Raw genomic sequence first — 18,322 nt, 5'->3', positions numbered from 1 at the left:
TGTATAGTATATTGAAACTCAAGTGTTCAGGGTATTATTTGGGGGATAATTCACAACTCTCCACTTCTATTTGCTAATATAGAGGACATTTATTTAGTTTGTCAATCCATGCTCTATTACTTAAGACTCACCACAATCTTCTGCCAGATTTCAGACATTCTTCTATCAAAACTGTGACTTTCTCTTATCAAAAATAGAACTTGATACCTATTTAAATTGATGTTTCTTCAATACTTAAGTGCATTTATTTATAGGAAAATATATGTAATTATCCTAAATGAAAAACTGGAATCACTGAAGTAAATAGAAGAGAAATTAAATTAAATACTGTTAAAACAAAATATTATGTATTTCCAGAAAGATACTACTGTCTACAAAAGATTCCAGGTCTGTCTTCTTTCATTTTGCTCAAAAGGAAAAAAATGAGACTGCAAAGTAATTTAAAAAGATTAAAATTTGAATGATGTGATCAAATTTCTTCCCTATACAATTGTAAATCAGTCTTACAATCACAAATAGCAAACATCCACAGTGTGCAAAACACTAGAATGTTTGTGAGCACGAAACTTCCATGTGGAGCCACAGTGAGATTCATGTTGCTTAATTCACTGATGTATAAAATACCACAATTTAGGTGTTCTCCCTAGAACTGATTCCACTCAACTGGCATTAAAACAAAATTTTTACTCTATTTACTAACTGACACAACTTTTTGCATATGAAAATGATGAATTTAATTATTTTTCAAATAATTGTACATATGTACATAGGGTAACTATGAAAATTTGCTTGTGTGCTAGCATTTGCAGTTACTGTGCTCATGTATATTTAGACCATATTTTCATTTGATCAGCTCCTCGTCTCTGGAGAAAGTCCATAGATGGTCAGCAGGCTATAAATGGAAACATCTAAATTTGAGTTTTTATCACCATTCAGAAATATTATAGCTTCCATATAGGTAACAGACATAAGAAAACCCTCAACATTTACTATTTATAATATTCTCCTGCAAGACTCCCAGTTGACTCTTTTGTCCAGGTGTCATTCCATCCACATTTAAAAATGCAAATGAAAGAAAAAGAAATACTTGCTATACTGAACATTTGAACCTGGAGAGTTAGGACAAAAGCTATTTTTTTCTCATCCCCAAGTGACCCCAGTGTTCTCAAAAAGAGAGCCATGTATTGTTCTTTAAAAGTCAGATATCAATAGAAAGTATTGCACTGAGCCAAAAAAAAAATAGCCACTGTATTTTGAGTTGGTTGCTAATTACCAATCTTAAACATACTTGAAACAATTTTTTTCCTAGCCTGAATCAGCAAGTAGTAAGAATCTCAGATAAGAAGAATCATATCAGTCAAATAAATAATAAATAATGTTCTAGACAAATGGATTGACTCATATTTCAATGGAATTGTTATATCAATAGCGGGACATCACTAGAAATTTATATTTGGATTTTCCTAATTTTACATAGGTGATCAGCTTACTCTATTCACTTCTTACTCGTTGCCTTTGTTCTTTTCTATGAAACTGAAACACCTTGAGAACCTTGATATTCCTGTCAGGTGAAGCTGTAGTCTTTATGCAGATATCTTCATACCAGAATTATACAAACTACATTAATTAAATTAATTGATTAGAGATGGCAAATATCTTAGTTGCTCTTGGTATAGTTGTTCAAAGGATGCAGTGATGATATAATCCCCAACTGTTTATACATTTAAAGAACAACATTTATCATCATTTTGTTGCATTTACTTGATTAAGGAAGTGCATCCATCAAGACTTTCCAGACTTTCACAATTGATATAATGGTTATAAAGGTAGTTCAGTACTCACTGTTGTCCTAAATTTGCATCATAACTCAACCTTCTCTCCTTCCTCTCCCCCTGCCTCCCAGGGTTTCCTGTCTCTCCTTGTCAGAGGCCATCACATTCATTGATATGGTGAATATCTTCCATACTATAGCTTGTTTTTTACAGTCATAATTATTTTCTGAGATTTATGTATATTTATAAAAAATCTGTTATATATTCTAAGTGCTCTATTGCATTGTTGTAAGAATAACGATTTTTATATTTTTGCTTTAACTGTTTGAATATTGAACATTTTTCCTATTTTTTACAGACAACCAGTAAAATGTTTAACATATTTAACATTGCCCAAAAAGACTGCTAACCTTTCCCCCAAATATAAAGGACTGCAGACTAACAATGGGATGTTTTGCCTGTCTTCCATGCTACTGTTTGACCTTTCAGCTCAATCTTGTTTTCAAGTCACACAGTTACTATTAGCTACTGTCAGGTTTTCTTGTTATTTGCAAATATGTTTACCAGTTTCTTCATTTCTTGTTTTTTCTTACATCTTTTAGGCTCCTTTCTTCTTGACGCAGTACTGATTTTTATTTCACTCATTCTAAGATACAGGTTTTCATATTGTTGACATTTCTGCAGTTAAGATGCACTTTACAACTGAAGGCATAACATAGTTTAATTAACAGCATTTTTCTTTTATTGGTGCATCATACAATTGATGACCTCCTGTATCCAGTGATATATGGTAGTTCATTTAGTAAGGGTCTGTGAGCAGAATAACTCTGAGTTTGTATGTCTAAAAGTATCATTATTTCACCTTCACTCATTAATTCTGAGCATGGGAGTATAATTTGACAATCATTTTCCCCTGGCACTTTGAAAACACTATTCCATTTGTTTCTGGTGTCTATTGATGCTGTCAGTTTAATTGTCATTTCTCTGTAAGTAATTTATCTATTCTTTCTCATAGCTTTTAAGAGTGTAAAGACATATATGAATCTGATTTCTCCATAAGCCTTTTTTATTTCTGAATACTGGAGACTATCTTGAGAAAATGACAGATAAAGATTGAATATTTCAAAAGTGCAGCACTTCTGAAGATGATTATGTCAAAGATGTGGCTTCAGTAACAGATGACTGAACTGCTAGGTGATGGAGGGATTCAAACTTGAGGAGGTTAACAACAAGGACAGCAATAGCAACAATAAAACTTGTGTGTAAGAACCCATGTCTAGCTGAACCAGCAATTACCAAGATAATGACACAAGTTCTGATGAAGACAAATATTAAATATTTTTCCTATTTTCATAGATGACCATGAAAATGTTTAACATACTTAACAATGCCCCAAAATATTATTAACCTTTCCCCCCAACAATGTAAAGTCCATGGACTATCATCAACATGGCATTTTCTCTGTCTTCCACAGTATTGTTGATTGTTGGAATGCAGAAATAGAGAGGTTAAAATATGCAATGCCTGCATAAAAGGTTTGAGAAATTTGTCAAATCAGAGACAAAAGGTAGAGGGAGAAAAAGGTGATACACTATTTTGATGTTAGCTTCTAAGGTTGCGTTTTTTTGTGGATAACAGAATATGACCTAAGGCAGCATGGAGAAGACAGTTTGACCCATTCACTGATTTAGGAATTGTGTGGAAAAGATTCCTTAGATGAGACACATTATCAAGATTTTCTATTACTAAATCTAACCTTTGTGGTTCCACATAATAAGAGCTTCAACTGGGACAAACTGAAGCACCTACTAACTAATCCTGATATTTTCTATATCATTAATTTAGCTTTAAAACTGATATGATTACAGAAGTTATTTTTCAGTTAGAAAGGTTGTATTGGAATAAGCAATTCAAGATACTTCACATTTCATAAATTTGCATTTTTGTACAATTCATGTCTTTATGTTTGGGTTAGGTTAGCCCACCTTAAAGATGGTTATTCATGTAAATTACTTTAATTTGGTGTTTTATGTATTGATTTGGGTGCATCTGCATAAAAGGGATATGTGTTATAGGAAAAGACAAGGCAAATGAAACATAAATATTATTACATTACTAAACTTTTTTTTTTTACTTTTTGCTATAGAAAAGTTTATGTCTACTCAAATTTGGGGAAACTTTCTCTACTAAAGAGAAGACTACCTATGACTTCATTTGTTCCTAAGTCAATGGTGACTGGCATGGATACCAGCTGGTGGCCTGTGAATACACTTGTAGGTATATTACTTTAACTGTCAGTGACATACATTCTGATGAGCATCATTTGCCAGAATAAATCTCTTCCACCTACTTTGAAAGTCTGTCTAAGCATGTGCCCCTACTTTTTGATGATCTCAACAGAAACATGGTTCTCTTACTCTACACCTGTCCACACAATTTGATTCTTCGACTCCAAAGCACCTACAAATTCTAGTTGCATCTAAAGTGTTATCCATGGTGCAGTCACCAGCCCAGACATTTGTATAATCTTAACCTAACTTCTGGTAATTCCCTGAATTAATATTAAACTGAGATTATCCAAAAGAGTTGTTGAACATCTACCCAAACTTTCAAATACTGTTTCATAGATCATTCTTCTTTTTTTTGTTGAGATTTGTGTTCAAGTGTAAAGGCACAATACTTTTTTTGCCCTTTATTATCATACTTTCTCTTGAACTGTGTATTCTATACAAATATGTAATCTCCTACCCACTAACAGTTGAAAAGATTTCTGCAATTTTTTCCTATTGTAATCATACAACTTAAATGTCCTTTATTAGCACTTAAAACCTTATTTCTTTACACATGTTGGATATCCTGAGTAAATTTCAGTCAAAAATGAACACAAACAAAGAAAAGGTAATGCCGATTTAAGCAAAAGTGATGGAAGAGACCAAATGACCCCTACATACCATGTCCAATTTGTTGGTACTGGTTGGAGCTGGGTATTTCAGTTCTGAATCACAGTTTAGAAGTTTGAGGATCTTTACAGTTTTAGCTGGGATCTTCATTAACATAAAACTGGATACACAGACATGTGTTTCTACCTATTAGTTTTGATATATAATGTAACTAGAAGGAGCAAGGAATGTGCATATCAAATATCTTCCTCCTGTTGACTTACTTCTGTTGTTGTGCTGAAAGCATTAGTAATGGGGTATGTGTATGAGCTTGTTTATTAGCAATTACTTAAAAATGTATAGACATTGCTGCTCAGAATTACAAAAATAATATGAAATGCATTTTTATTGTAAAACATTCACAAATATAAAATTCAAGCAAACAAACATCATTTTAATATTTGGGGATTCATATTATTTAAAACTTGGTCTATATATTTGGCCATGGAAAGGACCTTTTCAAAGTGTATTTCAACATTTTATTTCCCTTAATAGTAGTCTCAAGTATTTATCTTGTCATTAACTTCTTTCCCCAAAAACATGCTTAGTTTTTTTTGTTTGCTTGTTTATTCTATTACAGTTGTCCCAACTCTTTCTCCTTTACTGTATGTGATTGATCATGTGTTTTTGTTTTGTTTTGTTTTGTTTTGTTTTTCTCCTCTACCAAGATGATCTGGCAGTACTAGGTACAGTTGATGATTCCAAGTAGGATAAGTTATACAAAATGCCATATCTAGTTTATCTTTATATAATGCTCATACTACCTAACACATTTTTCAATATTGTTCAAATGTTTTTCATGATTATGACACTCTTAGCCATTCTCTTTTCTTTTTTATTTATGTATAACTGACATGCGACATTACATAAATTGCAGGTGTGTGATATATAGATTTGATATTTGTGTACACTGTGAAATGATCAGCACAATGAATTTAGTTAGCATCCATCGCACACAGGCACAAATTTTTTTTCTTATGATGGGAGCTTTTAAGATCTACTCTCTTAACAACTTTCAAATACACTTTACAGTATTAACTGCAGTCACCATTCTGTATACTAAATCCCCATAGTTTGTTTCTTTTATGACTAGAAGTTTGTGTTTTTTGACTACCTTTAGCTACCTTCCATCTTGCTCATGATCCATCCCCCACCCCTAGCAACAACTGATCTGTTCTCTGTAAGTTTATTTCATTTTACTGTAAGTTTATTTTCTTAGATTCCACATATAAGTGAGATCATATGGTGTTTGTCTTTCTGTGATTTATTTCATGTAGCATAAAGCCCACGAGGTCTATCCATGTTGTTGAAAATGACAAAATGATTCTCCTTTTAATATAATGATAAAATAAAATGCTAATTTTTTCAAAAAATGTATCATCTTCATGAACTTCATGCTACTGTTGAAAAATTAAATGACTCTAAGGCATTTAACATAAAAATATCAACCATGAATACCTTTAGCAGGACTTTTTAGTGGGGCATTGAAATTGTGTTTTCAATTAATTTTAGGTAATTATTTTCTCAAAATTGCTAAAACTACTGCTGTAGTTAATTATAGTGTAATGATTTTTGAAATTTCTCTCATATATACATATATATTTTTTTTCTGGTGAGACTTTCATGATAGGAAACAAAATAATGTGACAGGCCTGTGTGGACAGCACTGCTCTCAGGACCTCCCCTAACAAAGTTCCTGCTGCCACATATTTAGGATCCACCCTGACATTCATGCTGAGGCTGTGTTCTAGCTGAACTTGTATCAGTCAATGACAGAATATTATGCAGCTCCCCACTAATGGTCAATGTTTATTCTGGAGCTACCCACAGGCCTACCTAAGACTTTCTGAGTTGCACAGAAGTTTGAGAAGCTTTTACTCGGGCCTGCATTTCCTGCTCCCTCTTCTTTCTCAGGTGTCATACATACCTTCATCTTGGTCTGAAAGCCTCCTCTACCTTTCTGTTCGCTCTCCCCTATATCTTTCATAGGCATTTCTCAAAATTGCTTGCAGTTCTTATTCTGTCTTCATATATGCTTCTAGAGGATCCAAACTGATACAGTTTTTATGTACCTACTTAGTTATTTATGGAAACATTAGTCTATTTGGTGTATGGTCAATACTAATTAATATATTTCATTTATTATTTTGCATCAGTCAAAGATCCTGAGTACATTAAGCAAATGTTAAGAAAAAATTAGTTTGATGCGAAGAATAATAAGTAACATTTCATCAATTAAGCCCACCCGACAGTTAGTAAGATTTTGTTTCAGTTGCTAAAAGCAGTTTTTAACATTTTTTTTGTATTGGAACTTAAGAACTACCAAACACCAATCTACAGGATAATGAACAAGAAATATGATCCAGGCCTGAAGGCTCAGCATAAAGGATTTTCTGGTCACCACCCCAGTTGCCAAACTCTGAGAAAGACATTAGGAAATCCCATTCACTCTATTTTCAAAATACTAACAATTCCAAAGGTTTTGTGGTCAAGGAACTCCCACTTCCTGTTGACAATTTGAGGAGGCTACAAGGGTTTGGCAGCAGAAAATGAGTTCTGCATGTAGTCAGATCGCTACTATTATAGTTCTTTGGGAGAGTAAGAATATACTTCAAATGCCTCACCATTAAAGTACATGTTAAAATTCATAAAGTTCATCAGAAATAGTTGCATTTATAAATGAGAAATACATTTAATTCATTGCATATGAAAAGAAAGAAAAGAGTTTCTACATATAATAAACTGAGACAAAGAATTAGAAGCAGAAAAAACATAAGAACTCTTCACAAAAACTCTTAGCTCAAAATGAAGGAGAGTCCAAGAGAGACTGAACAGAGAGAGTGCTTCAATATCTGTTTTTGGATCCATGGTAGAACAGTAGCAAAAGCACAATCTGGAAAACTAAAAATAACTTCATATTCACTTGAGATTTTCTTTTCCATTTTATCTAAGCCCAAATAGTCTTGGTAAATTACGTGGCACATTCAAGGAAAGGTTGCTTAGATTTATATTCCTAGTTCTCATAGAAAATAAAGGGAGCCTTATCACTAAATCAACCTTGATCCTCAGTTACCAAGTTGCGACCTCGTACATTCATCGTCCACATGTCACTCCTGACCATATCACCTCTTCCAAGAATTTTCCCATAGACTAGTTTAGGAGGGTCTGGGCTGCATACTCTCCATGGTGTCTCCATGAACCATGAACATTCTCCATAGTAACAATGTGCATGTTCCAACTACTTTTTACTCATCTGTCTCCAGAGACGGTCATGTCAATAAGAACAGGGATCTCTGTTTTACTCATTGTTGAGTCCCCAGTGCCTTGCCTAGTTCCTGGTTGGCACCTGATAAATGTTTGCTGCAATGGGAGTCACCAATTACTCACTTTTGAGCCAGAAGGTCCAAATCATGAGCTGTCTTCCTAGAAATTTTATCTACAGCAAATAAATATGGCCTATTCAAGTAAGTTGTATTATAATCAGGTTCTAAGATTCTCCAGTTCCAGGTCTGCTTCTGAGCTTCTGCGTTGACTCACTTATTGACTGCAAGAACGAGGGCCTCACTGGTGCTCATGAGTACTGCACTCGTCACATTTCAGAGTTCTAAATGTATATGAGCTCATGACCACGTGGGTGGCATCTACCTACACTGAGCAAATGCAAAGAATTTATCTTGAATAAGCTTTGAGAAAGAGTTATTCAATAGTGTTCACCTTTCTTATAATCTCAAAGTAGATTCTTACTCTTTTTTTCATCTTTTAATCTCTTGAGGAAAAAGATAATTATATTTCAAATTAAAAATTATATAACTTTATAGAAGCAATCAGCTTTTAAAAAAAGTATGGTCAATATCCCTGAAGTTCCTAATGTGGACATAGAAGCCCTAAAATAACTATAAAAGTAACTTCTTTTCAAAGATTTGTCCTATGGTGCTTTAAATGTTTCAAGTTGAGAAATCATGAGAAAGCTTCTTCTTTTAATGATTATATTAAAATTTTTATAGCTGTCACCATGGAACAAAAAGCCTTTTTTAAAAATATAGTTTTCAGGAAGCCAGTGTCTAAGTATGCTGCTCACTTTCTTGGTAGAATAGCACCTTTTGCTAAGTTATACATCATTTCAGTGGAAAAGCTTTTTTAAATATTCTAATTTACTGAATATTTTGTTTTAATTCTGTGTCAATTATTGCATGGAGATAATATTTAAAAAGCTATACTTATTATACTCTGCGTGTTTTCTAAGTGTACCTATAATGCTCATGATAAAACTATAAGTTTTATTATTTCTATTTTAGAGTTGGAAAGCTGGAACTCAGAAATTTAAATGTCTTAAAAGTCTCACAGGTAATAAATGACTAAATTGAGATCTGCATCCAGAATTATGCAAATCCAAAGCCAATACCCTCAACCCCTTATGCAATAAGCTGTGGTGTTGTATGAAATATGTAGACTATGGATAATACAGTTTGAATGAGGATCAATAAGAATTGAAGATTGACTATGTACATATTTAAAGTACCATTCATTGTTCAAAGACCAAAGATGAATTTTTGAAAAATTAAGCCAATTTAGGGAAATCTTCATGTACTGTTACATGTAGAATGAAATGCAGATTATCATTGCTAAACTAAAATTGTGCTGATTTCTTTTTTATTCAATAAGTTTTTATCAACCATGCATGAAAATTTTGTTGAAATCATGTGTTAACCTTAGTTGATCTGAACTGACATTTGAAAACCTTCCATGACAAAATAAAAAGCAAGATAGTTCGAAACACAGATTACAGTGGAAATGAGGTCTTTAAGGAGAATGGTCAAACACAAATAATTCACCAAAAAGTTAGACAAAGGAAGTTTCACTGAAAGAAAAAAAATTGATCCATAATGCCAGTGATAAATGCAAACAATTAAAACATATTACTCTTGTGCTAGTAAGAGTGAATTACTTAAATATTAAAATTATGGGACATCTATATAGTAAAGGATTTTTTAAATTGTTACACACAGTGATACATATCTTAAAACTTTATTGTTATTATTTTTAGCAATGTAGAATTTGATTTCAGCTTTAATATAATTTGGAAGTGTCTTTTTTGCCAAAAAAAAAAAACAGTGCTTATCAAATACTTGTAATTACCACAATTTAGGTGAAAAAAGAGATGACTGAGGGGCTCATTTACAATGGAGAGAGAGGAAAACATAATCTCCCACTATCGATAGTAATAGAAAACACAGTACCAGGTTTTTTAGATGTGAGAAAATGTCATCAGCAATATATTTGATAAAAATTATGTGATACAAGTATCCTTTGAGTAATTGTAAAAGCAGCTACTGAACGTGTTTTGTAAATAGAGCATGAACTGCGAGACAAGGCAAACCCCAGTCACTGCAGACCAGGCGCAGGGGCTGTGTGAGGCACGCAGAAGAGAATGAGTGTAACCCATAGTCCTTTCATATCTTTGTAACAACCCACATCATGATCAGAAACAAAAGCGGTTTCCTGGTTGCTTCTGGAGAGGAGTATCTAGACTCCGTGGGTTTCCTCCACTCTGAAAAATTTATGCCAAGAGTTTGATGCTCAGGGAGATTTGGTGGTGTCCTCTTTTTTTTTTAAGATTTTATTTATTTATTTTTTAGAGAGGGAAGGGAGGGAGAAAGAGAGAGAGAGAAACATCAATGTGCGGTTGCTGGGAGCTATGGCCTGCAGCCCAGGCATGTGCCCTGACTGGGGGTGGTGTCCTCTTTATAACAGAAATGACTTGTCAAATACATGTGATAAAAGCTTAAACATATACAACAGGCATTAAATCACACATTCCTTATATGTAAAAACTTCTGCTCTTTCTTATTGTTAGTTTGTTTTAGAGACTTTATTCGAACAGGAAGAAATTGAGCTGGATACGTTTACATGGCATGAGATACTATTTAAAGAGAGAGGAGAGGCAAACATGAAACTGAAATTTTCATAACAAAGGAAAAGATAAAAGAAAATAGTTACCCTTTGTTTAGTCTCTGTTAGAGAACAAATACTCATAATTAAACTGTAACTGGAATCAAAATGTAGTTTGGGATAAACAACCCAAATGGCCTCCAAGATAAATTACAGTACTCATTTCTCTATTGTTGGTTTGTTCTTTCCAGTTTCACCAGAAAGCAGGACTGTGGGGATTCTGCACTTGGATGTCACCACTAAGCAGGTTCTTGTATGCCAGCAGGCTTAGCAACTGGCTTGACAAGTCGGGCCACTTACTCATCATCTGGAACTACTTCATATTCTCATAACTCAAAGGGGAAAAAAGGAAGAGGGAGAAAGAAAAAAGAAAGGGAGGGAAGGAGAAGGGAAGAAGTAAAGGAAGGAAGGAAGGGACAGAGAAAGGGCAAAAGGGAGGGAGAGAGGAAAAGTAAAATGAGAAAAAAATAATAAGCAAGATCGCTAGTTTGTCTTTCTTTTTGTAGAGCTTACAATGTGCTTCCCCAAGCCAGTCATCCATCCCACCTGGAGGCACCCTGCAAGCCACAGTTCATCTGACATTGGGTTTGACTACAGAACTACTCCCTAGAAATATGTAAGTTCCAGATCCTTTGTCACTACCCTAGATTTTCAAGAGAAAAATGTGACTTTCAAATATTTAATTTTTAGTCTTTTGCAGGTTTTAACCTATATTCCTCAATTTTCTGTGACCACTATGAAGGCATGCTTAATTTATAAGGAAAATTGACTAAGGAGATAATTTTCCTGAAGACAAAACAACTTACACGGGATGTGCAATGGCCGATCCTTGGCCATGGGTGAGGGAATGAGGCGTGAGGGTGAGGTGGAGTAGGGAGAGGGCTTACTATGTGCTGGTACTTAATCTTACAGAAAATTAGCTCCCTTCCAATCAGGAAAACATTTTCTCTGCTTGTCATTTCTTGAGACAAAAGGCTCTTAGTTTAGAGCTTTGCCTGATTAAAAATTGTGGGAAAACATGAAATTCAGAAGTCTTAGTACTTGCTTAACATTTTGATCTATAACTAGCAATGGATAATTTAATGCAGAAGAAAACTTACGGATTATATAGTGTTTATAGCCTAAAGAAACCTCCAAGTAAAAAATGGGAAAATCATTGACTTTAACTCTTCTGGCAGATTTAATGATTGTCTTACAGAAAACCAGAGAACTTCCTCTTTGTTGACCTCTCTAGCCTAGTGGTCAATAATTAAGGTGCATGGGCCAAACAAGAACCTAGGACTTATTTTCATTGGTACGCATGCAAGTAGCTTTCTCTTGAGAGAATACTCACCAGCTGCATTTTGCAACACGTGAGAATGTGTGGGTGGAATAACCACTTCCCCACTTGTTTTCTGCCTAGTCTCAATATCACTATACCCCACCTGGCTCTCCAGAAGCACAGGTGCTACCAGCCAGGCCTACCACTCGTTTAAAGAGTGGTCACCCAAGCTAGGCCCACAGTTCAGTACTTGGTCCATCATCAGAATATGGGAGGGGATAATGAAGTAAAAAATAGAATTGGTATTTGTTGAGCATATTATTTTAACTATGAGGCAGTCTTTAGAGACTTCAGAAAGGTTCAAAAATTTTCCCAAAATGACAGTCATAACTGGTTTAGTTGATTTGAATCTATGACTTCCGACTCCAAAACCTATTATACTTTCATGAAATTTAGTTCAATGTCTTTCTAAAGAAGACAATTATTATTCTCTAGAAAAATCTCTTAAACTCTTACCCTCAAGAAGCACTACTCCAAAGATTATTAACTTTTCCTGAAGAAAGTGTTTTGTGATAAACTGTTTGAAGATCTATGTGTTAAAAATCACCCTCTCTCCCCATAGGACTATATTAATGTATTAATGTGCATTGTGAATCTTCTAGAGAGAGAGAGAACAGGATGACTGTGCTAATCTAAATAAACACTATATCTTTGCATGGAGCATCTTGAATCCCTCTTGAATCAGTGTGCCACAGAATAGCATGGGCAAAATGCTTTGAAATATCTAGGAAGTCCATTTTACTTATTAAAGGCAAAGAACAGCTTTATATATTTGTATAATTATTATAAATAGTATTAAATAGTTATAAAATAAAATATAGAATAAAAGATTATTTATTTATTCAATATAAAACTTATTAATTGATTTTGAGCTTATTTATTTGTTTAATATTTGAATATGACATCTTTACATAATTTTCTTCTCAAAATTTTAATTAGCAAGATGTTCTCATGGCAACAAACCCATCACAATCCCAAACAAAGAACACATGGTTAAGGACTAAAGATGCTTTGTGAGAATACTGCTATAGTCACTCAAAACTGTTAATGTATTATTTAAAGAGAATTTTCTGTGTCTACAATGGGCCACATATAATAATAGATACAGAGAAGAACTTAGCAAGACCTTCAAGGACATTACTGCCTTAAAGGAGAAACAGATTTATAAGCAACAGCATAACAATCACCTTTTCAGAGAAGGCATCAGATTATGCTCTTAAATTAGCTAATTGCTGCCTGTATGGCATAGGCAATTAAATGGAAACAGTAGTGTTCAAGTCTACTAAGGATCAAAGAGAATTCAAATTTGTCATGAATGTTTTTGTGTTTGAGGGCAAAACTGTTCTCTACTTCCTCTATTTTTAGTCAACACAATCTCTGTGTAAGTTTTAGGTCAGCCAGCTGTTGGCTTACAGCCCTTTCTAAACTATACCTAGCCATTGAAAGATGCACTCACTTCAGGGATCTGGGTGTGAAGGGAATCCAATCTACTGTATTTGGTAGGTAGCTATGGATTTGGTAGCTGCCTAATGTCCCTGGTAATTTTAGTACTGATCACTGGGTTTCATTTCTATTTTTATATATTCTACTCTTCTCTCTGCTCCCTCCTGAGTAGAATCTTTTGGACCATCACCAGTGTCTTACTTAGTATTCCTCTACTATATCCTTTCTTGTATGTCCACAGTATGCTCTGTTTTCGGCTCTATACTATTGTACTAATACCACACTTGCAGATAAAAACCTATACACAAGTAACTAGGGGAGTGTTGAAAAGAAACTTGGAGAAGAAAACTTTAAGTCTGTCAAGGTGGTGAAGAAAGTGTCAAGAGATCTCTTAAGCAGCTCTGGAGAAGGAATATGGAGAATTCTGCAAGAGGACATTGAGAGCGGAGACTAGGAAGGGGGAGGATATGTTAGACTGAAGGAATCCCAAAATCAAAATCACAGTGAGAGAGATGAATGAAAAATATTTTCTATGACTATGGTATAGGATATTAAGGTAGAGATGTGGTTGAATATGTCAAAAAGTGTACATAAACTTACGGACATTAAATTTCAAAAAAATTCAAGCAAGCAGAACAAATAAGATATAGATCTTAGCAAGATTACTTTAGCAGCAACTTAGAAGGTACAAAGTGGAGGTAGGTATGCTCCTATTTGAGAAATGATGTGAGCTTGAAGCTGGTGGTTGAACCAAGACTTTACCATAAACAAAATGTGAACACTAGAAAACAGATTTTTTCACTTTGTTCACAGCTATATATATGTTCAGCACCTGAAAGATTGCCTGATATATAAATTGAATGAATGTGAATAACAGAGTACTCGTTATTTAGCATCTATCCATCCATCCACCCATCCGTTCATCACTGAACCTGAAAGAAATTATAAAGTGGCAATAAAAGACCAACTATAGAAACTTAGAAAAATGAATATTTCATAATGGGGTGAAGAAAAGGATTACCTAAAGAGACCTTAAAAAAGGAAAGAAAGAGAGAAAATATGAAACTAACAATTTGTCACACTGACAGGTAAGGATAAATAAGATTTCATAGATAATGAGACAATTGCCAGTATTTCACTCAATGACCCTAACTGGTCATTGTCCATTGCATTTTTCTTTTTTATTGAAATATAATTTACAGAAATAAAAGCACAGACCATAGAAGTTTAGTTTAATGAGGCATGACAAGTATAACTCTGTGACCCACACAGTTATCAAAATATGGGACATTTCTATCGTCCTTGAAAGTTCCCTCATGCCCTTTCCCAGTCAATTCCTCCCACACAGAGGTGACCACTGCTCAGTTATTTTCCCCATAGATTACTTTTGCCATTTGCCATCTCCTGTCTGACCATATGCATATAAGAACACTTGATATCATGCTATGAGTCAGAAGTTTCAGTGAACTTTCTCTGTGCTTCAATTTGGATACTTCTTATTAACTGATCTTATAAAGTGTCCAATCTACTTTTAAGTTGATACATTTACGATTTTTATTTCAATTAGATTACTTTTTAGTTTAAAATTTTATACATTTTTTCATAGTTTATATTTCTCTGCTGAGATTTTCCTTTACCTTTGAATCCATGGATATATTTGTAACCATTTTAAAATCACTGTGTGCAAATTGCAAACCTGTGTCACATCTGGATTTCTTTCTATTCACTCCAATTCCCCAGGTTATAAGTCACATTTTTAATTCTTCCTTGTAAATCCAGTAAATTCTTATTGAATTTTTGGAACTGTGAATACTATGTTATTTAAAGTCTCAATTATGCTGTCTTCTTTTTAAAATGTTGAGATGTATTCTAGCAGGCATTAAATTGCTGGTAGCTCAACCCAGTTCTGTTGAGACACAGTTTTAGATTTTATTGAAATGGTTCTAAATTGGTCTGCTCTTAAACTATGACCTTTCTATGGCTTCAACTAAGTAACTGAGGTTTTCAGAGACATGTCTCCACTCTGGCTGGTTGAACTCCAAAGTCTTCTAGCGCTGAGTACCCTTAGAGTCTCCATTCATTTCCTAGTCCCTCACTAACTATGGTTTTCCAGGCCCCATTTTCCCCTTGTATAAGCTTACTATTTGGCAATGACAGAAACAGAACTCTATGCAGAAGTCTGGGGTTCCTTCTCTATCCTGCTTTCTGCTTTCTGGGACCCTATTCTTTTAGTTCCAGCCAGCTCGGCAGCCCTGACCCCCCTCTCACTTTCTTCTGCTTGGGGAGACCATTGCTGTCTGTTTGGACTCCACTTCCCTGTGCTGCATTTTGGAAACTGCCCCAGTCAGGTTGCTGGGGTGAATGCAAAGCTAACTTTGTGTCATTTGTTCTTTTCTCAAGAATCAAGTGCCTTGTACTCTCTGTTGAACTAAGTCTGGTTTTGTTTTGTGCCTAGATTAACAATTGTTTACAGTGGAAGAATTATTTCAATATCTAATTGTTTATCATAGCCAGAACCAGAAGTACCAACCATTTGATTTTGCAGTAGAAGTCTTTTTGGAGACCAGATTACTTTTAGTACTTTAGAGTAGCAAATGTCTTTCTTTCACCCTATTATATGACATTTTCCTTTACTCCAATCCTCTCTAATTCTCAGGACCTTATGGAAATTGTTGTACTTACATCTTATGGAACATAGAACATATTTGTTAGCACTGTTTTTACAGAGTTATATGTAGGTCTTTCAATTTGTACCTGTATTACCATATTTTTCTGCAAGTAATGATTTTTGGTAATTCAGATGCCACGTTTGGATGACCTTGAGCAAAGCTGACAAAAATAGACAAATGAATATGTTGATGGATGGATTCAGTCAATGCTAAAACTGAAATTTAGGTATTTTTCACAACCATCAAATCATTGATTTCATTGTTTTTCTCTTGCAAATGGTTAGGGAGTTTTGGAGTGGACAATCTGTATTCACCAGTTGTATTGGAGTCACACACACATAGCTTAAGTTATGCATAACACTGCACTCTGCCAAATGACTGCACAGCTGGAGAGTTCACTGGGGGTAGCAGCTGGGTGAGGATCCTCAAAAGATGGGTGTGTGTTGAAGGAGTTCTGTCTTGCTTTTGTACCCAGAAGGCTCACTATTAGCATCCTGCAAACACAAAGAAGAGATTAGAGTTTATTGTTCATTTTCCCCTCATGGGGAAGCCATGTATGTTTATGTCCTAAAGATTGCCCATTTAAAAGAAAAAGCCACTTTCACTGTGGAATTAACCAAATTGACTATCTTCCCAGTTTGAATTCATTGGATAACTGCTAATCCCCACTTTACATTATGCTCTAAAGACTCAGCCAAAAGATTCTAAAGGCCTGCATTTCCAGGTTTTCTCATCTGTAAAACAAACAGCAGTTAAAGACATAATATCATTTTATGCTACTCTCAAAGGGCATCTAGCAAAGCTGGCCAGCATTACTGCAACATTTTAATTACTGGTGCTTACCACAATTTGCCATAATTACAGTTCATTTAGTGAGCTGGTTCTTAATTGCAGACACTGCTAAAGTAACAATTGAATAAAAAATAAAGTGCACATTCATACATATATACATATATATATATGATTGAGAAAGATGTAGGCTTATAAAGAAAGAAGAGAAACTTGCATATTCTACCAGATTAATTTCTAAAACAGAGATAATAAAAGCAGTTTTTTAAACCAAAGACCAGAATTAGATTTAAGCATCAGGACAACTTGCTTCACCATTTATGGTATTCTTTTTCTTTAGCATAATTACTAATTCTATGCTTCTTTATATTCAAGAAAGCTCAGTGAGTGAATTCTAGTACTAATACAAGTAAACTCTCAACCAACTATTCATTATTAGATGGTGAATCTCAAAAAAAAAGAGATAACTCTTATTTAAAATGTATTTTCATCTAAAAAAAAGCCACTCTGGAAAATTCAATGAAAACTTTTGTCTTGTTTATTCTTCACTTCACTGAACACCAAATAATCATGAGATTTTACCCCATATAAATATAGGTGACATGGGAGATCAGAATGTTTGGTGGGTAAGGAAGCCATGGATTTGCTAAGAAAAGCGAAACCAGAGTGAAGAGAATAGTTAAGAGGGCTCACTCATTGGGTAAGAAAGTCCATTAGGCTCTAATTTTCCATTAGCCACACTTTTTGGATGTCCCAGAGTGATTCCTGTAAGTTATCTGTGCTTCAGCATCTCTGAGGACAAATAAAAGACCATAATGGGTCAATTCTTGCCTGGAGAAATGTCTATATTTTGATTATATCATGGGTTCCTATTCTTGAGGACACTTTGAAATAGATGGGGTGCATCAGGAAGCCTTTCTGGCAAATCACTGCACCATTTCTCAGTCAGGCAAATTTCACTGAGTATCCTTGGCAGACAGGTCCCAAAGGTGGGAAGCCAAAGGGTGATTGGGACAATATAGGTAACACAGAATAATTCCATCATGTAATTCAGTAATCATAAAGATTAGCTTCTAAATTTTTGTGGAATTCTATTGTAAAACCAGATGCAGGCCCTGGCTGACGTAGCTCAGTGGATTGAGCACAGGCTGCGAACCAAAGTATTGCAGGTTCGATTCCCAGCCAGGGCACATGCCTGGGTTGCAGGCCACGGTCCCCAGCAACCGCACACTGTTGTCTCTGTCTCTGTCTCTCTCTCTGTCTCTCTCTCTGTCTCTCTCTCTCTCTCTGTCTCTCTCTCTCTCTCTCCCCCTCCCTTCCCTCTCTAAAAATAAATAAATAAATCTTTAAAAAAAACAGATGCAAAGTGAAGTAGAAGATGGAAACACTCAAGAAACCAAAGGAATTAGAAAAATTTCCTTCTGTTCTCAGGAAGCTTCT

Source organism: Phyllostomus hastatus, unplaced genomic scaffold, assembly GCF_019186645.2.
Source record: "Phyllostomus hastatus isolate PE091 unplaced genomic scaffold, TTU_PhHast_1.1 phas_contig_58, whole genome shotgun sequence".
Lineage (NCBI taxonomy): Eukaryota > Metazoa > Chordata > Mammalia > Chiroptera > Phyllostomidae > Phyllostomus > Phyllostomus hastatus.
The sequence above is the reverse complement of the archived record's forward strand: the minus strand, read 5'-3'. Positions refer to the sequence as shown.